Source organism: Alexandromys fortis, unplaced genomic scaffold, assembly GCF_014885135.2.
Source record: "Alexandromys fortis isolate MF-2015 unplaced genomic scaffold, M_Fortis_MF-2015_v1.1 scaffold_18, whole genome shotgun sequence".
NCBI lineage: Eukaryota > Metazoa > Chordata > Mammalia > Rodentia > Cricetidae > Alexandromys > Alexandromys fortis.
The window spans coordinates 6,412,032-6,435,453 of NW_026067897.1; the positions used below are offsets into that span (position 1 = coordinate 6,412,032).

General features: G+C 43.4%; 1 pseudogene; it reads left to right on the plus strand.

The window, feature by feature from the left end:
- Window positions 1-21,566: 21,566 nt before the first annotated feature.
- Window positions 21,567-22,395, plus strand: LOC126514624 (60 kDa heat shock protein, mitochondrial-like; annotated as a pseudogene).
- Window positions 22,396-23,422: the final 1,027 nt, after the last annotated feature.

Sequence of the window (23,422 nt, forward strand, 5' to 3'; positions counted from 1 at the left end):
TGGTGGTGGCACACGCCTTTAATCCCAGTACTCAGGAGGAAGAGGCAGGCGGATCTCTGTGAGTTCGAGGCCAGCCTGGTCTACAAGAGCTAGTTCCAGGACTGGCTTTAAAAGCTACAGAGAAATCCTGTCTCGAAAAACAAGAAAGAAAGAAAGAAAGAAAGAAAGAAAGAAAGAAAGAAAGAAAGAAAGAAAGAAAGAAAAAACTATTGATTACAACACGGCTTGGCCTATTAGCTGAAAGAAAAAACTATTGATTACAACACGGCTTGGCCTATTAGCTTACACATATTTCTAGCTAGCTCTTACATCTTAAATTAACCCATTTCCATTATTTTGTATTTTACCATAAGGCTTGTGCTTTACCAGCAAGGTTTTGGCTGGTGTCTTGCATCTTTCTCCCCCGGAGGCTACACAGCATCACTCTGACTCCACCTACTCTCCCCTCCTTTATCTGTTTGGAATTTTTGCCTTGCCCTGCTCAGTGCTGCAATAGGTCCAAAGCAGGTTCTTTATTAACCAAAGGTATTCACAGCATACAGAGGGAAATCCCCCATCATTAGATCCATCCCCTGGACTGGAGTTACAGGTGGTTAAGTGCCACCATAGAGGTACTAGGAACAGAACCCCTGTTCTCTGGAAGAGCATGCTCTTAACCGCTGAAACACCTCTCCAGCTCCTAGAAACAAAACAATAGTAGCAACTGGGAGCCCGAAGGTGGCAACAAGTATTTCGTGTAGAGAAGGCAAAGATGTTGCTAACAGTCAATAGTTGTAGCTAGTCTCAACAGATTATTCAGTCTAAATGTTAATAATTGAGAGACCATGTGCTACATTTAGTTTTCTGCTGTCTGGAACAGAAGTGCACACCTGTTCTTCCTCAAATTTCCACAAAATGGTATTCTGAGTCAGGGGACATGAACTCCGGTTTTATTTGGGTCATTTAGTTTCACTATGTACTCCAGGCTGCCATTGAATGGGGATCTTCCTGTCTCAGCCTCCGGAATGGCAGTCACACTTGTGCGCTGCAACGTGCGGATTTAAAGTGAACTTTCTGTGTCAGTGTATTTGCGTGTGCATGTTCATGTGTGTGAAGACACGTGTGTTTTAAAAAAATGAACCTTTAAAGTCCAATTTTCTACTCCATGTCATGGGCCATAGAGCATCTATGGGAGGAGGGTACAAAGAAGGTAAAGTGAGACAGCGTAGAAGCAATGTCTGAGCCAGGCTGGTGTTTGTATTACTTCATTTTTACAGTAAAGTACAGTACTAAATCATAGACCCCAAAAGGCACTGAAGGGAGCCATAACGCCTCCGTAGCCACGTCCCTCCACGTCACAGCTGAGGAGCTGCAACTACAAAAAGGAGCCTTGCCGAACCCTTGACCTCACATCTGAGTTTCCAGCTGTAGTGGTGAAGCAAACTTTAAATGCAGGCATAGGAAAGAAACTGCAAGCTGACTCTTCAAAAATAAATGATTATCCCCTTTGGTCTGGATTATAAATACAATTTGTAGGTATGTAAAATTAAAAAGAAATGGTTAGAATCCTAACAGAACATTAATTCAATTGAGTAATGTTACCAGAAGTTTCACAGGGGTTTATTTTTAAAATTACTTTTCTGGCATTTATGCATAACAGGCAAGTGTATTAAATGCAAAGTTAAACAAATAATACATTCTTTCTACTGTAGGTGATCTTGTCAGAATCCAGAATTATTTAATAGTTGGTCATACAACACTCAAAACTCAACAGGCCTTCTGGCAAATTGGCTAAAATTTAACTGCCTAGACGAGTCAGCTCCTCCCGGTGGTTCCTAACAGAGACGAGCAGACTTCTCAGCCGAGTTTAACTTAGATGCATCATCAGATCTGAGATCTCAGATTCTAGCATAGTATGGATTCTTAAAGACCAATAGTTCTGTGTGTGTGTGTGTGTGTGTGTGTGTGTGTGTGTGTCTGGGCATCAGAGGACAATTTGTGGGTTCAGTTCTTTTCTTCCACCGTGTGAGCTCTGGAGAGTAACCCAGGCTGTCAGTCTTGGTGGCAAGCATCTCCCTGGCACCTTTACCCACCAATCCATATCCCTGGCACCATGCTATGCCTTTTTATATCAATACCCATATGATCAAACTTTAAACAAATTATGGCAAATAAATGAAAACATTTATGTTTTAACAGCGTTTTAACATATATGGACTTTATTAGGTGTCCCACGTAGAGTCATCTGGCATGTTTAAAGAGTGAGCAATCATATAAAAGGAAATATGGTCATAAGTGATTGAAGTAATAAAATCCCCAAACTAAATAACATCTCATAATTCACAGCAAAGCATATATTAGATTTCATTACATCAGTATATGGCTTAGCAGTAAATTCTCCTGACAGCCATAAACTTGCAAGGTGTTGTCATCCTGAGAAACAAAGGCGAGGGAGACGGTGAGGGTACAAAGTGGATAAATCTCCCCCAGTGCAGTGTGCCTTGAAGTTGCAAAGTTGTAGTGCACTGCCCCCTAGTGGCAGCATCTGAGTCCTTGTACTGATAGGATTCCGCTCTCTAAAGGAAGGGCTGTGTGCTCCTTACTGCCGTACTCACCTGGGCCTGGGCTCCAAGGGGCATCACACACGGCGCCAACCACTCTGGTCTTCATCCACCAGTCTGTCAAGGGTCTGGGTGTTGAGCTTTTTTATGTTCGCTTAACCTTTTAATTCCAAGCACTATGGTTGTTTTCAAAACCACTCAACATACTGCCATTGAAGAAAACAAAAAAACCCGGTTGTGACTTTGGAAGGAGGACTAAGGCTATAGGTTTTGAACCTTGGATGAGTTTTTATTCTACTTTTGAGTTTTTTTTTTTTAAGCAGGTGAGGATTAATGCAGAGAAAATGCCTTGAGAAACCCTTGTGTAAACAGATGAAATCATCACAATCTCTACTTCAGCTTTTAAGATCCTAGAACTTTCACACAGGTCTCAGGATCGTTAGTAAAGATTCCTCATTGAGCTTGTGGTGTCGCTCATAAAGACTTTCATCAAATATTCGTATGCAATATGGAATCAGGCCAGCATCAGCACTCGAGGTCTGAGCTCCCAGCATGCCTCACTCTACTTCCCACAGTTTGGTGACAGGAAGGATGAATGGCATCGCAGGAAGCTAAGCCAGCTGTTTGAGATGGACTTTCAGAGTTCCATAAGTAAAATCAACATAGACCACATCTCAGTAACAAATATATCTTTCTTCAAGATTTAGGAAGGCCATAGATTCCAGGCAAAGGTCAGACGGTGCAAAGCAAACTAGCAGGAAGTGATCTTTGAAGCCTGAGAACATCGTGAGTCTAATAGGCAAAATCGGGAAGCAGCTGGGTTTCAGCCTCATCAAAGCCACCACATGGATACACTTCCTTCTTTACCTTCTTGGGCAATAAAAACTTTGTAGCCCACGACGCCCCTCTGCACTCTGTGCACCATACAGTTCGTGAACCAGGCTGGAGATTTAAACACACAAAGACTCACAGAGACACAGGTCATTCTTGATGCCAAAATCCTTGAAACAAGAATGCTCTATTTATTGTGACCAGGGAAAGCTTATAGAGATCCTTAACTGATAGCCAGGCCCCAGCCAAACCCACCAGAAACCACTCCCCTGCCATCAGGAACTCCTGAGGATCTCCTACTCAGAGCAGCTGTAGGCACTCAGATCAGGGGAAAACAAGTTGTTTACAAGAAATTCAGGCCCAGCCTCTTAGTTCTGGTGTTCACCTTACTTGACCTGGAGGGAGGTGGGAGGTCCTTGGACTCCCCACAGGGCAAGGAACCCTGTCTGCTCTTCAGGCTGATGAGAGAGGGGGAGTTAATTGCGGGAGGGGGAGGGATATGGGAGGCGGTGGCGGGGAAGAGACGGAAATCTTTAATTAATAAATAAATAATAAAAAAAATAAAAAAAAAAAGAAATTCAGGATCTGGGGGTTCTCACAGCTCCCAACAAAACTTCATTCAGGGTCAGGTATTTAAGGTCAGGGGAGTGGGTGACCCTAGAAGAGAGCCCCTCAGGCCTTGGTTATCAGGACTCAGTTTTGATGGGACTTGGTGTTTCTCCAACAATTCTGTGCTCTAAGGTCTTGACAGCAAGGACGTCTTTACAATGCTATAAAATATCGTCAGCCTTCTCTTAGAGCTGAGCCAACTGATGCAGAGGTTGATTGTTCTGAACAAAAGGAGGAAGTGAAAGGCTGGAGCTTACAGGGTCCAGCCCAGAATCAGCCTGGAGTGACTTGCATCTAGCTGTTTCAGCTTCCCACAGTGACTCACAGATAGAACAGACAGCTCTGGATAACACAGAGGTGTTGCACTGGTCTGCTGTTTCCATCTGCCCTGGCTGCCAGTGATCTAAACCCTGGTCCTACTTATTCTCACAATGAACAGAGCAGACTAATTCACAACACTGAAAACATCAATTGTGGTGGTGCATGGCTTTAACCCTGCACTTGGGAGATGCTCTCAACCAGCCTGGTCCACATGGTGAGCTGCAGGCCAGTCAGAGCAATGCTGGGAGACCATCTCAAAACAACAATGAGTGAATTCTGTGGTTTTCAAGAGACGTGTGCATAATTGCTCGCATTTAGAACTCAGCAGACAAATGATGTAGACGGGAAGTTTGGTTTTGAGAGGAAGTCGCCCCCAGAATGGAGGTTGCCCATTGTTATGCCATATTTTCAACCATGAACAGGTAGCCAGCCTGGAACCTCCCCCTTCCTGCTAAGTTAAAATCCCATCTGTGGAAGCCCATCTCTTGGTATTACCTTTAGTTTTTCTTAACTGGCTTAACCATTCATAATTTTATAGAATGACTTTTGCTACGAGCAAAACCATTTGCAGGGAGGCTCGAACTCACTGGGAAACTGCCAAGAACAAATTTCAGCATAGGTTTCAAAATATAAGAGAGGATCAGAGGAAAAACTTCCTGGAAAAGTTTTTTCTGGAAGATAAATTATCTTTCTGATCTTTCAAGGTATTTAATATTTTCTAAGTTTTAAAGATATTCTTGGTTGTTTGGTCTCACTGTGTGACTCCGGCTAATCTCAAACTAAAACGCCAGCCATCTGTGTAATTTTCAAGTGATGGGATTGCAAGAGTATGCCACCATGCCTAACACATCTGGCTCTAAATACATGCTTGAATCATGTTGTAAAGGAGGCCAACATAGGTCTTTTTGTAAACAAAACATTTGTGTGAGTGGCCCAAGCCCTTAACCCCAGCACTTGGGAGGCAGAGGCAGGTGGAGCTCTGTGAGTTTGAGGCTAGCCTGGTCTACAGAGTGAGTTCTAGGACAGCCAGAGCTAAACAGTGAAACACTGTCTTGAAAAAAATCATCTTATAAATTATGATCACTTTATTAATTTTAAATGTAATAGAGAATCTTGTTCCCACCATGGGAAGCTCCTCCTGCCCTGTCTACTGTGCTTCCAACACCTACTTCCACCAAAGAACTTCAAAATCCACAATAGGAGTGACTAATTTGTTTAAATTAGCCTATGATCTGAAAACGCTTTGCCCATTAGCACCTAGGTTTGTGGGGGTTTGTTTTGATATTTTGAGACAGGTCGTGGCCCTGGCTGTCTGGGACCTCACTATGTACACCAGGTCTTCCTGTGTCCTGAGTGCAAGGATCAAAGGCATTCATACTGTGCCCAGCTCAGTACCTAGTTCTCAGAGCAACATTAATAGAAAGTATAATTTGTCTCTGTGTTTTCCTGCATTGTTTTCCTAATGCCTTATTTTTAATCTTCTAAAATGTTACGGGTGGGGGAAGAGTGGGTTTGACTGCCAGAGACACTAGGGCCTTTTCTCATTTTGTTTTTTTTCTTTTTTTCCCTGAGATTGCATCTCTCACTGGCCGGGAACTTTTGAAGTCCCTCATGTCAACTGGTCACTGGGCCCCAGAAATCCACCTGTCTCCACCTCTCCCACACTGGGATTAAAAGTAGGGACTACTACTCATGAATGTATTTTTCCTTTTAGTTTTTTAAGGCAAGCTCTCTTCTCCATTAGCTCCCTCTAACGTCCTACTTAGAAATTAAGAGTCAAGTCTGAAACTGTTTCTATAAGAAAATTAAAATCGTAAAGGGCTCCTGATGGAGCTCCGTTTGCATAGTGCCTGCCATGCACAAACAAAGCCCTGGGTTCCATCTACAACACCCTATAAAATGGGTGTGGTGTGCACACCTGCAATCCCAGCATTCTTGGGGGGGGGCGGAGGTAAAAGGATCAGAAGTTCAAGGTCATCCTTCAATGCAAAGTCAATAAATACTAGTGTGAGCTACACGACACTCTGACTCAAAAAATAAAAATACATATGTGAAAGAGAAAAATCTAAGAGCGAATGTGTAGGAGATAAACTGTAAACATTATTAGTAGTGATTATGATGACAGTTAATAGTCACCTCACCCTTAGAATATGCTCTGATCACCCTTTGCCCGTTTGCCTATTTAATGCAGAAAAGGAAGCACGCTCCCAGAAAGTTCTATTCGAGCTCTGTGGAAATCAGGTCTCACCGAAGCAGAATGCCTCAAATTTATTAAGATTCCTTAAAAATCTGCCAAGCGAGTGAAATGAATGATTTCACAACTTCTGGGGACCGGGATTGCTTTTTAAAAGGCGATTCCAATTTATGCCGCCAGAGGGCACAAGTTAGCTTCAAAACTAGGGGATGCGGGGGAACTACTTGAAGTGAACCTGGTTGAACATATTCCGGCACTCTACCCCATGGCAGATTTGTTCTCGGGCGCACAGTAAATAAAATCCCTCCAGCTCCGCCGTTCCAGCTCACAGTCCAAGCACACCGGGGATGATCGGAGACCTTTCTGCCTTCTCCCCCCGGATGCCGGGCAGAGGCTCGGCGGCGGGGAGTGACAGCGAGGCAAGGGCTGGGGTCGGCCTCCAAAGGCTCCCTCGGCCCCCACGGCCGACACCCATTCACCTCCCCACTTCCCCGCGCCGTCCTGCGGGGAAGGAGGCCGGAGCCAGGCCGGGGCGCGGCCGGCGAGCTCCATCCCGCAGAGGTTCCAACCCGGTCCTTCTCGAACCCGGCCGCCGCGGGGCCTTCTGGGTAAGCCTAGGGGGCGCGCCAGGCTCACGCGCGGGCCCGTGTGAGTCGCGGGAGCGCGCCCGCGCAGGCGCAGCCCTGGGCGCCCGGGATGAAGGTGCAGGGCGAGTGGTCCGCGCGCCTGTGACTGGAAACGTTATTCATGACTTGCTGGGGGGAAAAAAAAGCAAGAAGTGAGGAGTAGGGGCGGGGTGTTATCCGAGGTGATGCTGCAGGAAGCATCTTTTATGGTGTTAATGCCGCCACTGCTTGCAGACAGGTGAAGGGTTTTTCAGGGACACACCTCCTCAGTAGAAGAGGGTGAAGAAGGGGGTTCTAGGGCGCCCGAGGATGCCCTTGATGCTGGAATAATGCAGCATTTTAATACAATCTACATATTTCCTGTATTCTTTAAATTATCTCCAGATTACTTTTAATGCCGGATCTAAAGTCGGCGCTACGCAACTAACTGTTATACCGCATTATTTTGGCAATAACAAAGGGAAAATGTACATATATACACTCCTCCCCAAGCTGCGATAGATCGAATCCATACATGTTGCATCCTCATGTACAGAAGGGTGGCTGTTTCCTCATTTAATCCTAAATCTATGGCGTAATTACTGTAATTACCAGTATTGGAGAGAAGGAAGCTGAGACTCAGAAAGGTTAAATAACTTATCCAGGTGCATTAAGTTGAGAAGAGTCCAGTTTTTTTGTCTAGAACTGAGAAATCCAGGTTCAAATTCAGAGCTTATTTCTAGTATCTTATGCTTCACGACTAATCCCTGAAAACTTTAAACCTCTCAGGCTTCACTTTGTCTACCTAAAGAACCATATCAAACCATCTTAGTGGAAAGTTAGATCAGGTTGGCTTTAAAACCATTAAATAATGCCGGGCGATGGTGGCGCACGCCTTTAATCCCAGCACTCGGGAGGCAGAGGCAGGCGGATCTCTGTGAGTTCGAGACCAGCCTGGTCTACAGAGCTAGTGCCAGAACAGGCTCCAAAGCCACAGAGAAACCCTGTCTCAAAAAAAAAAAAAAACCATTAAATATAAGGCACGTGCCTATGATCCTAGAATTCAGTAGGCTGAGGCAGGAGGATTGCTGCTAGCCTTGTCTTCATAGTGAATTTGAGCCCATTCTGGGTTACCCAGCAAGACCTCACTGAAAATAAAATAAAAATATTAAACCTAGGATATAGAATCTATACATACCATTAAAAGTGAGGCAAGTACATAGACTGTGCGCTTACAAGGTTTCAAATTCATCCAACAGGTGAATTCTAGGACGTAGAACCAAGGACAGAAGGTGGGGACTCACCATGGTTACAGTGTGCTAACCCTGCTGTTTTCCATCCTAAGTGGAGAACCAAGACAGCAAAGAACTGTCCCATTATCAACTTAAAATGTTACTTAGTGGCTCCAGCCACAAGTTCTGAAGTTTTGTTGCCATCTCCTTTTTCTTCTGTTTCTGCTGCCACTATTTTTTTTGCATCACTGTGTACAGCTCTAGGAGAGTATATAGGGTGGATGCAGCGGTCCACGGGAAAACACATCTGCATTCTGGCGCATCGTTTTGCAGAGGGTATTTACTAAACTCTTCATCCCGGCACGTATCAGCATCAGGGTGAAAGCGACTAGAGAGGAAGACCATATGCCAAGGAGTGTCAAAGTGTTGGGGACCAGCTTCGACAAGGATAACGCGTACCAAGGTAGGGGCGTGGGGATGAGAAAAATAGTACAAAGACGCCAGTGAAAATAATAAAACAGAAATATGGGGTAGTATCGGGAGGGACTGAAAATCACCTGCATCTAATTCCCATTTGCTTAAAGTACCCCAACTCCAAGAGGGAGGAGTAAGATAAAAAAAAAACTGCATTAACATGATACAAGGAAATGAATAAGCTGTTGAAGAATCGCGGGCTAAGTTCTTAGTTAAACATTCTGTTGCCAGAACAAGACAAATAACGTTCACACTCTAGACCAAAACATTCCCCTGGGTGGAATTCATAGTTATCTCCCTAAGGGAATAGGAACCTTTATTATTTTATTTTATTTGAGGTAGAAATAGTTCTACTTCTTAATACCCGAAATACCAGGTCTGGATATTAGCCACACCTGTTGACAATAACCTTGAAGGAACAGAAGTCCCAACTCTCTGACTTTAGTCAAGATAGAACAGACCCGTGCCTATGGGTCCTGTCATCAAAGCCTCAGATATCCAACCCTACAGGCAGTAAGAGGAGGGAGTGGGGTTTGCTCATGCCTGATACTAATGGTTTAAAATGTTATGGGGAATGGGGAGATGGCTTAGTGGTTACAGACCCTTGCTGCTCTCCCAGAGGACCTGGGTCAGTTCCAGCACCATGGTCAGGCAGCTAATGGCTCCCTGTAACTCCAGCGCTAGAGAATGTGCTGCCTTCTTCTGCACTCTGTGAGTACCCACATGCATGTGTGGACATACGTCTACACACACATGCATGTAAGTAATTACTAAGATAAATCTTAACATTTTAGAAATTATTTCTTTCCTCCTTGCATAGAGATTACACTACTTTGCCCCCTTTGAATTTAGACACACACATGTGATGCTTTGGTAAAACCCCCAAACAAGTTTTAAAGAGTAACCTTTAACATTTCTTTTCCCTGTAGTCAGCTGGCAATTCTGGTCATAATGTAGACAATCATGATACTCTAACCTGTACCATTAAACCACATGTAGTTTCTCATGTGTGTCTATCTACAGAATATACATAATATATGTAGATAGACACACATGAGAAACGGGCCTTTTTAATGTTTAAGATTTTAGGATTGTTCATCACACATCAGAGGCTAACCTAGTCTCTGCGAGCCTCTGTGTGTGTGTGTATGTGTGTGTCAGTCAGTATGTGTGCAGACATGTGTAGACCAGAGCTCTGAGTTGAATGTCTTCCTCAATCACCTTCATCTTAGATTTTGAGGCAGGGTCTCTCATGAACCCGGAACTCACCAGTTTGGACAAGATTGGCAGCCAGCAAGCCCTCGGGATCCTTCTGTCTCCATCTCCCAGGACTGGGATTGCATCTGAACCATCTACAGCCCTTAGTGATTGCATGGGTGCTGGGGGTGAAACCGAGGTCCCCGTGTGTGAGAAGCCATCTCACCAGCCCCAAGCTGGCCTACTCTGAGTGGCTTGCACATAAAGATGAAACGAAGTTCTTAGAAAGAGACCAACCAGGCAGGTCTGTGCTTTCTCTCGCAGCTGCGTCTTTGTTTATTCACTTCACCCCTTGCGAACTGATGGGAACACGCATCTCTGTCGCCTGAGTCAGTGTATTCTAGAACCCTAAATGTCAAGTTAACAACAGGAAAATAATAGGAAAGGCACCATATCTAGCTCCGAGAAATCATGGAACTCGGGCATACAATAAACCACTTTCTAATTTAGTGGCTTATAACACTTGGTATCGCACAAGTTTGACTCAGCTGAGTGTTTTGAAAAGGCTGTAGCACGCTGTCCCACCCCACTCAGCATGCTGCTGGTTGATTATTTTTGACTTTGTTTTTGTTGTTTTGTCAGCCATCTTTCTCTTCCCCCATTTCCCCAGTAATTGGACCCCTGTACAGAGTGACTCATGGCTCCAGTAACTATTCCAAGACCATTCCTATTATACACATAGTTTTCCAGGATCTGCTTAATAATGTTCACTGGGCCACACCAAAGGCCCCAAGTCACTGATGGAGTCACTACAGTCCAGGTATGATTCACTGAAGTGCTACCATTATTAACAATCTGGTGATTCTAAGGCAAACAACTAAGGTTATGGTACCTCACTTTACAAAGACTTAGGGACCATGTTAGTTACCCTGGTTCATATAAATGGTAATCAGGGAAATTTACCAGCTTATGCTATAAATCTTGCTGGTGCTAAGTCCAAGGTTTCTTCTGGCCAAGACTATGTCTCAGTGAGTATCTTCAGATTTCCTGATTTCCAGCAGCCAACTGTGGGCAACTTTAAATACTCATGCTCGGGGAAGGTGGCCCTGTTGATTAGCCCAAATGAGCTTTTGGAAGTAGAGTGGTAGATATCAGATGAGTGATCTTTTGTGCTTTAGCAACTTGTAGAATTTCAAAGAAAATGGACACAACTATTTTCAAGGCCCAGTGAGTGCAAAAGGAGAAATTCCTGCTCTGTTCTCGAAGCTTCACAAGAATGACACGTTGTTGACCTGTGGTAAATTGACTTCTTTTCTCTAAGCTTACTTCTGTGTCTTGGTTTTTCCTGGGAAGGATGTGGTTAAATCAAATTGGAATTAAATTGCTAGAAACTTGGAAAAAAGCTCTACTAGGGTATATGTCTGCAAATATACAATATCAAGAAATCATTTCCGTGGTTGGAGAGATGGCTCAGCACTTAAGAGCACTGGCTGCTCTTCCAGAGGTCCTGAGTTCAATTCCCAGCACCCATGTAAAAATCTGCCCATGGTAATACATGTTTATAACCCTAACCCCGGGGAATCAGAGAAAATGAAGTCCTTGGGTTTGCTGGTCAGATAGTGTGGTGGAACTGGTGAGCTTCAGGTACATACAGTAAGGAATCCTGTCCTTAGGTACACAGAAAAGATACCTAACTTTGACCTCTGCATCCCCGACCCCCCCCCCCACACACATGTTATTGAAAGACTCCATATTCTACTGGAGATACTTGCTCAATCATAGTCATTGCCTCTCTATTTACAAATTAGGAAACAGAAACAACATCACTGCCTTTCCATTGATAAATGGATAATAAAATGCACACAACCACAATGGATACACTTCCAGCTGTAAGTAGAAATGAAATCATGATGTTCGCAATTATGTGGGCGGGACTAGAAAATAATACACCAATCAAGGTGACCCTAATCCAGAAGACAGATGCTGTTCTGTTATTTTCAAATATGAGTGTGTAAAAGCAGAAGCCAGGAAAATAGAAAGGGATCTTGGGGGAAGCAGGGCAGAGGAGCTCTAGAGAGGGGTGTAGTGGGACAGAAGTACACAGAGTGAGAGATGGGGGGGCTCTAACTGGGGGAGGAGGACGAAGACAGTGGGGTAAGGTGGAGAGATGGTCACACTTAAGGTTGTTTGAAAAGGCCACAAGAAAACATTTTATTAGCCTTCTTAACAATACACATATATACATACTATGTAGGCGTTATCTATTTTTAATTGAAGTCATTTCACACGGGGTGAAAATGCTCTCAAGAGTCACAGCCCACAAAAAACACTTCATGCGGGACATGAAAAACCTCCCTTCAAGTGTTGGTCAGAAACATGCGAGGGACTCCCTACCTCCACCTGCAACAGTGTGGTTTCCCTCCCTTTGTTTTGCAATGAGTTTGAAAAATATGTGCTGGACCTAGAGCAGGAAACATATGAAAAGTATTAACTCTTATCTGTGTTGTTCAGAATTTCATATATGTATACAGTTCCCACTTCAACTCCCACGCATCCCTCCCCATATGGCTCCTGTCCAAAATTCATGTCTTTTTTTTTTTTAATAACCCACTATGTGAGAAACGAGTCCTCCATGACTCATCTAACTTAAACCAAAACAAGAACGCAAATGGGGAAAATGTCAAGCATGAAAAAGGGCCAAGATTCTGTTTCTGTTCCTTGGCTGACTTAAGATGCTTCCACAAGACCCATTAGTCTAACGGGTGGGCAGGGACACTGTGATAACCGATGCATTGAAGCTGCCCTGGATGCTTCCACATAGAAAAGACTCAGGGGAGCTAAAGATGGTAACAGGCTTCTTAAAAATTAATGATGAACAGATCATTAAAATGAATGCAAGATAAAAGAACGATTTTTACAGTGGTGACTCATAATACATAATTCTTAAAATCTAGTATTTCTAATATAAACAATGTACTAATGTCAATACTGGTGACCACATATACCGTGTGTCCAAGAACCGCTCGAAGTGTTTGGCTCGTATGTTTGAGAAGTTTTTTTTTTCTTTTTTTAACCACAGAAAGCATTAGATGATAGAGTTAGCAGGGGGAAGATGGGTCTAGGCCACTTTTCTAATGTTCCTCCCACCTGAAACCTCTTGAGCCAGGCATCATAATCTGCATTACTTTCAGCACCGTTGTCTTCCCTGCTTCTTCTTGTGTGGCTCATTAAAGCCTCACTTAAAGCATTCAACTGCTTTCCTAATCTAAAGGCCCAAAGTCCATACTCCTCCAACAAGCAGCATGGTCAAGCCTGTCCCAGAAATACCTCAACTTCTGTCTTAGTAACTGTTTTATTTCTGTGAAGAGATACAGTGACCAAAGAAATCCTTACAAGAGAAAGCCTTTAATTGCGGGCTTGCTTACAGAGGTTTGGTGCATTATCTTCATGGCAGGGAACACGGCATGGTGGGCAGGCAGAGGGGTGTTAGTGTATTAGCTTGCAAATTCGAGGACCTGAGAGAGGTCCCCAAGAAATATGAGCCAGCCACAGTAGCATCTATTTCTTATCCTAACCCTAGAGAGTTGGTTCAGCTTGTCCCTGTCCCTGGGGGTCAGCACATCTTAGAGGGTGAGTGTCGAGTTAGTGGCAGATGCTGTCTCAAAAAATCAAGGCGAATAGCATTTGAGAAATGACCATTGAAGAATGGTTGCCCTCTAGTCTCCACATGCAGATATGTGCGCACGCGAGCACACACACACATACACCCACACACACACACACAGAGCTATTGACTAGATTCATCTTAACCTATCAACTGAAGTCTCCATGAATGTGCCAGCTTCCATCCCTGTAGCTAACCTGTCATGATCACGTGGAATAGTTTTTTTTTTTGTATTTTGTGGAAATTTATTAAAATAAAATAAATCCATTATTTCAGTCATGAATACACATGCCTTGAAAGAAAAATTTGGGTTTGCATGATAAATATATTACCTAAGTGAAAAAAATTAAAATTAAAACTATGAACTCTGAGCCCTGCCAAGGGCTATTGGAATGTGGATGTGGAAAGTTTAAGTTAATAATCAAAATTTCTGAGTTATAAACCTCATTAGTATTAGGAGATGCCTCAGCATAGCTCAAGTCCTGCATAAGTCTGGCTGTTGTTGACTGTTCCCCATCCTAAATAAACCAAAACAGTGGCACAAAACCATGCCCTCAAGAAAAGCCTACTGTGTGCAAAGACCATCTAAACCTCTAGCTTCCCCAAAGACTGCCTGACGTCACCAGAGGAGCAGATGAAGCACATCCACACTGCTCTCCAGAGGAGGTTAGAAGTGGAGACGGCTCCTGCACCTTCCGTGGAAGGAAAGCCCTGACCAGCTATCTTCCTACTCTCATGAGGAATGAAGGTTAGCACCTGAAATGAAAACACTCTGCCCCCAGTACAGAGTTTCTTTTTAAGACTATGGGATACTTCAACTCACACCTTTCTGTCCCCTTGGTCAGTCTGGACTAGAAACCCTGACCCCAGCCATTCATTTCTCAATTCCCCTTCAGCCTCTCATCTCTGGAAGACGCTGTACTGATCCTTTTCTTTCCCTAACTCTCTTCCTATCTATTCCAAGAATCACGCAATGCCAAAGAGCGCTGCCCCGAAGCTCAGCTCAAACGAAGACGATTGTATTGTTGACTACAGTGCTTCCACTGTGTGTGCAAAGTTCCCTGCTCCTGCAGAAACACAGCATTTTAAGTTTAGGAAAAAGAGTTTTAATATTTTCCTACCATTATTCCTCAGCATGTACCCAGTTTCCATATCTCTGAATGGTATGTACTGGAATGTTTGATTTTCAACCAGAGACACATGTTTGAAGGGTGATGGTAAGGGCAGAGAATCACAGCTGGTCAAAGTACTGAGAAGGAGGAACTGTTGGATGCTACACCCAAGTGGGACATCTGTATCACTTCCTACAAGGACCAGGTGCAGGACAGAAAAAAGGGCAAGAAGAGGGTAAAACCTGGGGGATAAAGATGCTCACTGAAATGCTGGCTTCTGGATGTAACATGGTCTTCACCTGAACACAAAGCTGATGTGCCTATGCCTGCCCGCACAAGGCACGCATGCGCGCGCGCACACACACACACACACACACACACACACACACACAGGAGCAGAGATTGGTTAGGTTGAAGAGAGTCAACAAAAGTGGGAGAGGCATAAAAAAGGGTAACAGGGTGAATATGCTCACAGTTCATTCTGTAAGTATATGTAATTATCAAAATATTGTAATACTGTTTAGTAGATGACTTGAATTTCATAAAAAATAAATGTTCAATGAATATTGATTTAACATTAGGACAGAATTTCCAAAAAAATGTCTAAAATGGCCCTAAAGATAATTTCTCCTTTTGTTCTCCAAGTTTGTAGACGGGAACGACCATTATAAAATCAAACTGTTAACCAACTCTAAAAACCATTGACAATACTTTAGGTCCTGAAGTGTCAAATATTCAGCCAAAATTTAATACTAGATGCTAAAATAAGCTAGCACACTCATCTCGATAGTATGGAAATTTCCTTCAATCGTGTGGGTAACAGAGAACTCTTGTGGGGGAGTGGGAGCTAACTGGAGAGATGGCTCAGTGGCTGAGTGCATTTGCTGTCCCTGCTATTTCTCTGTGAGTTCTTGGGATTGAACTTTGGTCCTCATGCTTGTCTGCCAAGTTCTTTACTGACTGAGTCTTTCCCCACCCCCAATAATTATTTTAAGCAAATATATTCATGATTTGCTATCAGCAAATGTTTACATTATGTAACTATTTTACAGATCTATATACCTGTGTATATCTATGCCATGTAAAGAAGTCTCAGTAAAAGGATAAGAATTTCTGGCTTCCTGCCATTTAGAACCCTTAACCTCTTCTTCATCCAACCCTAAATAATGTACTATCAAACTATAAATGCCTATGGAAATGCGGAGTATAAGAATATATCACCTTCACTTTCATTTTATTCCACCCAGGCCTTTTGTGTAGAAAGTTTGCCTGTCTTCCTGAGGTTGGGACTTCATCCTGGATAGAACAGCATTTCAGTCACCCTGACAGAGGCTGGGGACAAAGGGAGAGGACCAGAGTGCATGTGTGTTTGTCATAGATGAGGAAACAAATATACAGAGACTATTAGATGCCCCCTCCTCGTCACTTTAAAAAGTATTAATGTAAGTATTAGACATATTCATGAGGTGCAGCATCCTGTTGAACACATATATACAATGCACACTGCTCAAGTCAGGACAATTAGTATTTTCATCTAGAATTTTTTTTGTGTGTCTGAAGCCCTCATGTTCTTTCTTCATAAAATGAAGTATGGCAGTTTCTCAGAAAATTGGGAATAAACATACCTCAGGACCCAGCAATATTACTTCTTGGGCATATATCCAGAGGATGCTCAATCATACTACAAGGACTTGTGCTCAACTATGTTCATAGCAGTATTATTTGTAATGGCCAGAATCTGGAAACAACCTAGATGCCCCTCAACTGAAGAATGGATAAAGAAAATGTGGTACATTTACACAATGGAGTACTACTCAGTGGTTAAAAAAAAAATGACATCTTAAATGTGAATGCAAATGGATGGAACTAGAAAAAAAACATCCTGAGTGAGGTAACCCAGACCCAGAAAGATGAGCATGATATGTACTCACTCATAAGTGGATACTAGCTCTAAAGCAAAGGATAACAAGCTTATAGTTCATGACCCCAGAGAAGCTAAGTAACAAGGTGAACCCTAAGAGAAACATACATAGATCCCCCTGGGAAGGGGAAATAGATAAGATCTCCCGACAAAATTGGGAGTCAGGGGAGGAGGGAGGGGGAAGGAAAAGAGGAGGGGAGTTGGGGAGTGGGGAGGAGAACTTGAGGGAATGGGATAGTTGAGGTGGAGAAAGGACAGAGATGAGCACAAGGAAAGAGATATTTTGAATAAGAACTCTTAACGTGGATGTCATTGTATATCTTGTGGTCTGTTCTCACGCACAGTAATATCAGTCCTGAGCTTGTGCCCAGAAAAGCATTGCCTGGAAAACCTCAAGAATTGAGGAGAAGGATCAATGCTTGGGAAAGTCTAGGACAGAGGCTCCGGTGTAAGTGCAGGCTCATCCTAGTCCATGGATGTGAATAGCCGTTGTATCAGGCTCCTTCATAATTTTAATAGTGCCGTAAATCCCCTATGAAGGAGGAAAACTTCCTTTAAAAAACATAATCTTTTTATTATGTTGATTATTTGTGGGGTGTGTGTGTGTACGGTATGTGTGTATGGTGTGGTATGTGTATATGTGTTGTGGTATGGTGTGTAAGTATGTGTGTGGGTGGTGTGGTGTATGTGTGTGTACACAGTATGATCATGGAAGTTAGAGGATAATTTCAGAATCAGTTCTCTCATTCCACACTGGGGATCAAATTCAGGTCTCCATGTTTAGGGACAAGCACCTTTACCATTGAAACATTTTACCAGCCCCAATTTTTTAAAATTAAGATTTAGAATCCAGCTTGTTGGCAAATGCCTATAATCCCAGTATTTGGGAGACTGAGGCAGGAGTATTAGAAACACAGGGACAGAATCAGCTACACAGAAAGTTTAAAGCCAGCCTGAGCTAACACACTGGTTCAAAGAAATAAAGAAGGGAAGGAAGGAAGGAAGGAAGGAAGGAAGGAAGGAAGGAAGGAAGGAAGAAATGTTACTTTTTGCTGATCCTTCCTTTTTTAAATCACAGAAGACTTACATTTACTAAAGTAAGAGTATCATCTTAAAGAAATAATGCAATAATTAAATCCAAGATGGAAAATATTTCTGTTATTTTTATCCCTTAAACACAATCTTTAAAGACAACCTTGAAAGCACAATGTTTTGTGTGTGTGTTTTTTCAACACTGAATTTCTGCAATTTCCAAAAATAATTATTGTTTTTTGTGGTGCAATCCATTTATGGCCTCCTCAGGGGAAAAAGGTGGCCAAGTACTGTTTCTTGGTAAATGCTCCGGATTTATTCTAGCTTATTTTGTAATATAAAAAAGGGGAAAAAAGGCATCCTAGGCTGTATTAGTTGGTTTAAGAGGCAGTGTGGCCACACATCCTTCTTTAGACCATGGAGAAAGACATTGAGAAAAGACCAAAGGAGAACATAGAGGTGACTTGTTGAAAAGGTGTGTATGGTTTTTTGTGTGTGTTTGTGTGTATCTGTCTGTCTGTCTGTCTGTCTGTCTCTGTATAAATAAAAATATTTAGTTTTTAGAATACAGACTTTCTTTTTATCCTAGGAAATAATATTGGTTTCAACTATTCAATTTGTTGCTAAATACTCTAAAATATAAAAAAATAAAAACAACAACAAAAATTATATCACAACATTTGTCCACATGATGAACTCACACGTCACAAAGAATCAATTAGCCTTGTGGGTGCAAGTATAATTCATCAGACACAAATAGATCGCAGCACTCTCCCCAACTCCAATCCAAAACCTGAGGATGAAAAGCAGTGGCCCCCTCAGTGTTCACAGGCTAATTTAAAGGGTCTACTCTGAGCGAGTCAGTTTTAAGGGTGCACTCACTAAATGATTTTGTGGATAAATGAACACCAGAAACTGACGGGCTCTGCCATGGCCAGTGAGTCATCAGAACACTAGTCTGAAAGCTTGATTCTAAAACTAGGTGATAAGTGGCAGATGGCATGGATGGGGGTTGGGACTGCAATCTCTCAGAACACACCCCAACACCAAACTCTCAGCACAAAGGAGATTTATTACCCCGGAGGGGCAAATGGGGCACGGAGGGTGGGGTGCGGGCGGGTGGGGGGGTGTGAGCTGCCTCTGAATTGGACAAAGCAGCAGCAGAAGCAGCAGATTTTTTCTTTGTTGTTGTTGTTTGTTTGTTTTTTTCTTTAGGAGTGAGTTTTTAAAGAGAAAAGGGGGCCTGGGGAGAGTTCTTTTAGGGTGAGTCTCTCTAGGGCAAGTTGGTGAGATCTGATTGGACAGGTGTAGCCAGTGTAGCCAAATAATGAATCGTGATTACTGAAGCTTGGTGTTTAGTCAGGAAAGAGTCAGTGCCAATAAAAGGAATAGAATGTTGGGGGCTGGCTTTAGGAATGTAATCTAACAGTTTATCAAGGGGGAGGGAAGGAGAAAGGACAAAACCTGTATGCAAAGCTTGGGTCTTCCAGAGAGCCCTTCAGTATGAGCTGAGCAAAGTCTGTTGTGTCTCTGGATAGTTCGGTGGCTTCATGGAAGAAGTGGCCTTCAGTTTTAACACTGGGAGTAAATGTGACACGAATAGAGAAGTGGCAAAAGATACCCTATACAGAAGACTCAAAAAAAAAAAAAAAAAAAAAAAAAAAAAAAAAAAAAACGAAAGTAACCAACTTTGAGAAGCCTGAGTCAGACAGCATTTCAGAATTGATGAAATCAGCTCAGAGATGCTGGGTAATCCTATCTGCCAAACACGGGTGCAGACTCCACATGCAAAGGCTGATGTATTTAGCCTTCCTCCAGACCTACAAGAAGGATACAATTTTTAACAAAGATGAGCTGAGGAGACCAGAGCACAGCCAGACTGAGGGATCATCCTGGACTTCTCCAGCTGGGACAGGCGAGGCTAGTACCCCAATCTAGGAAGGCCATCTACAGAGACCGTGTTCCTAACTGAAGCCGCTAAGTTCACCCTGACCCTTGCTCTACCCCTCCTGCACTATCTCTAATCTCTTCCTGACTCCCCTACTACTGCCAACAGATCCAATCCACTTGAGGACTCTTCACCAGAAATCTCCTGATTGTTTCCTCTCTCATCCCTGCTCCCTGTGAATTGCCAAACCCGACACTGTAACTCAGGGACCTCTTGGATTTTCCCTTTTGTCTGTCCCCTCTGACTTTTCTGCAGTCCGGGCCACTGTCACTGTCCACTTGGAATAATAATTCTCTTAGCTGACCTTGCGCTCTTGTATTCTCTTTCTTTAGCAAGTGGTCCCCAAAGTCTGTATCTTCTGGGAGTTTGAAATGAATGAAGAAGCTCAGGTTCTCCCAGGTGTGTTCAGAGACGTTATCGAGCCACACATTATCCCACTGGGGATTGAGAGCATTCGCTCAAAGAATTTTTCTACAACTGGCAGGGCATTTGAAGATGCAAATTAGATCAAGCCCTTTCTTCCACTGAATTCCAATTTCACGTCAAAGTTCTCCTTCAGAGATATTGTTCCACTCTGTCGTGTGGGTTTTCCTATTTATTCTCCATGTCTTCTTCGCCTGAATCACCCACTGTCTCTAGCTTGTTTGCACATGCTACAAAGTCTTGCTCTTCGATGTAGCTTAAGCACTTTATACAGGGGCCCTTCTGTTGTGTAATAATCATTTGTAGTAAAGAGGAAAGGAGAGAAGAGAGGAAATAGAGGAGGAAAAGACAGGGAAAGCTGTGTCCAGGCAGCGTAAATATAAACCTTACAAAGTGGTAACTTCAGTAGATGATGCAAGTCTTTAAAGGCCTCGGAGCTGAGGAGCAGCGGGGGTGGGAAAATTCTGGAGAGTAAGTCCATAGGGTGTGTTGAATCACTGGGCTGTGACTGATGAGGTGGATTTAGCAATCTGAGGGCGGACCAGGAAGTCCACAAGCAGAAAGCTGTGCTGAACTGAAGAGCAGGATGGCTTCTAGGCAACGCAGCTCGAGCTAAGGGGTGTTGCCCGGCCTCTGGTGAACAGACCAGAGAAATTCAGAGGTAAAGCTACCCAGAATGCTTATGTTTCCAATCTAGATGAGAATACGTTGGGCAACACTGTTACCAAAAGGTGGTAAATATAGCAGTCGAAATGTTCTTTGCCTGAAAGGATGGGGTCAGAAACGCATCCTTCCCAGGACTATTGAGTGACATTTGAATCTGTTGGAGGAATACCCGCCTGATAGCGACATAACACAGAGGAAACAGAGACAGCTTAGGTCTAGCTGTGAAGAAGAGGTCAGAGTTGACACTATTGGAAACCCTGGTGCCTGAGACAGCTGGAGATGAACAAAAGTAACCGCTAGTTTAAAAATGAAGAAAGTAACTAGCATCTTCCAGCTCCCTTGCTCTTCCGGGGGTAAACACACTGACAGCTTACTGGGGATCCTCTTAGCCTTGCCTCTGCTTATTTCTGCCTGTCCCATGGCTGCCCTTGGAAAGCATCTTAGAGTCAGCCCCAAGAACACCAAGCAGATACGACTGGGAAACATACACCTCAACTAAGAAGCATACCAACCTCAACTGACTGTACAGAGACATAAAACATCAGGGCATTAAAGGCATAGGGCTAAGGTACCTAATTAAAAGGCAAAACCCTCCCCTCACTCGCTGCCGACTACCTTCCTTGCTACTCCTACCCCTGCTCTGCAGAAATGCATTTACTACCTGCAGTCCTTTGCCAGTTAAGACTACTATCTGTCTGGGGCACCAGCTCCTCATCTCACCCCAGCCTATGCCAAAGGTGTAAAAGTTGGTGTATAAGTCTGAGCCTTATTACTTCAAGGTGTAGGTCTTTCAGCCTATGCTGCAGCCATTCCAATGGGGCCAAACAGTGCTGAATGAACAGAGTTGGGGAGTCCTAAAGAAACAAAAGATGAGCTCACTGCTGCAAGTTAGCTGATTTGGAGACTAAATCTAAAGATATTATAGATAAACCTGTTCAAGACGCTGCCAATAACACAAATCAAGACAACCACCACTGCTACTGTTCTGCCCTGTTCTGTTGCCAAGGAGGGCTTTGGGAAGATCAGCCAGTGTTAACACCGAGGGACTTGAGAGGTGTGATGTTAGTTGTTGATGCTGTATTTGCTGAACTGAAAAAAACTGGTCTGAACCTGTGGCAAGTCCTGAAGAAACCACTCAGGTTGCTACAATTTCTGCAAATGGAGACAAAGACATTGGAAACATCATGACTTATAAAATGAAAAAGGTTGGGGGAAAAAGGCATCATTACAGTGAAAGATGGATAAATCCTGAATGATGAATTAGCGATTGTTGACAGAATGAAGTTTAATAAAGGACCTATTTCCCTATATTTTACTAATACATCAAAAGCTCAACAAATATGAATTCAAAGTTGCCTGTGTTCTGTTGAGCGAAAAGAAAGTTCCAGTGTGCCGTCTGTCATGCCAGCTCTCAAAATTCCCAGGGCTCATCGGAAGCCCTTGGTCGTAATTGCTGAAGATGCTGACGCAGAAGCTCTAAGCACAGTGGCTTGGAGCAGACTGAAAGGTGGTTCTCGGGTTGTAGCAGCCAGAGTTCCCAGGGTTGGGGACAATAGGAAGAACCAGTTTGAAGAGAGAACTATTGCTACTGGTGGTCAGTATTTGGAGAAGGGGGATTGGATCTAAGTCTTAAAAATGTTCAAACTCACGATTTAGGTTGCAACTAAATCTCTAAAACATCAAATATATTTATCTATGGCCAACAAAACCGTGTCAACAACTGTACAGATTCTTCCCTGACAATCTAGTTGGGAACAATTCTGCCATCTAGCGTGCCAAAACTGGTGACCTTAAGAGAGTACAACTCAGTAAAGAGACCACAGCACAATTCTGAGCAAGCAGCTGTATTTCACACTAAAAGGTGGGCTATGGGATGTCTTGGGGCCAATGGGTGTGACCACACAGGTTCAACAGTCTCAAGTTACCTGCAAAAACTACACAGGGTCAAACTCCAACCATAGCATCATCTTGCTGAGTGCATCAGTCTGAGAGGAGTAGGAGGCAGAAGGGGGAGACAAAAAGCTTTGTATGCAGTCCACGACCATGGACAGAGGAGAGGCCTCCAATCTTCGGTGAATCAGCTCAACTTTATTCCAGAGTATAAGGAACACATAGGATTGGGGATCCTGGATAGAAACCCTAATTTGTATTAGGTGGTGGGCTTCTATCACAAGGCTTAGTATGTGGCAGAAAGGTCCTCCAATGGAGCTCCCAGCACGTCTCAGCAGAGATCTGTGCCAAGGGTCAAGTCAAAGATGAATCAGGCCTCTGGTTTTAGAGACAGGTTTAGATAAGGTCAGTCCTCAAGGCCAGGGGACAGCCTCCAGATAAGGCCAGGCAGAGTGCAGGAAACTCTTCTGGGGAGGGAAGGAGTTTCCACATTGCCAAGCTTAGAGAAAGCTGCCAGGTTAAGGCACACTGTGGCCTCTATCATCCAACAAATATTCCATCAGTACATGTGTACAGAAGGTTGGTATTAGAAGTCATTTTATTGCTATGTTCTTTAAGCAGAACCGTAGTATTGGGTTTCACCATGGGTCACTGGGCTAGCTAGGTTTAATCTCATGGTCACTCAAGTAGAGTTGGGTATGAGTTCCATCTCATGGAGTAGGCTTAAGTTAAATCAGATGTTGGTTGGTTCGTCCCACAACCC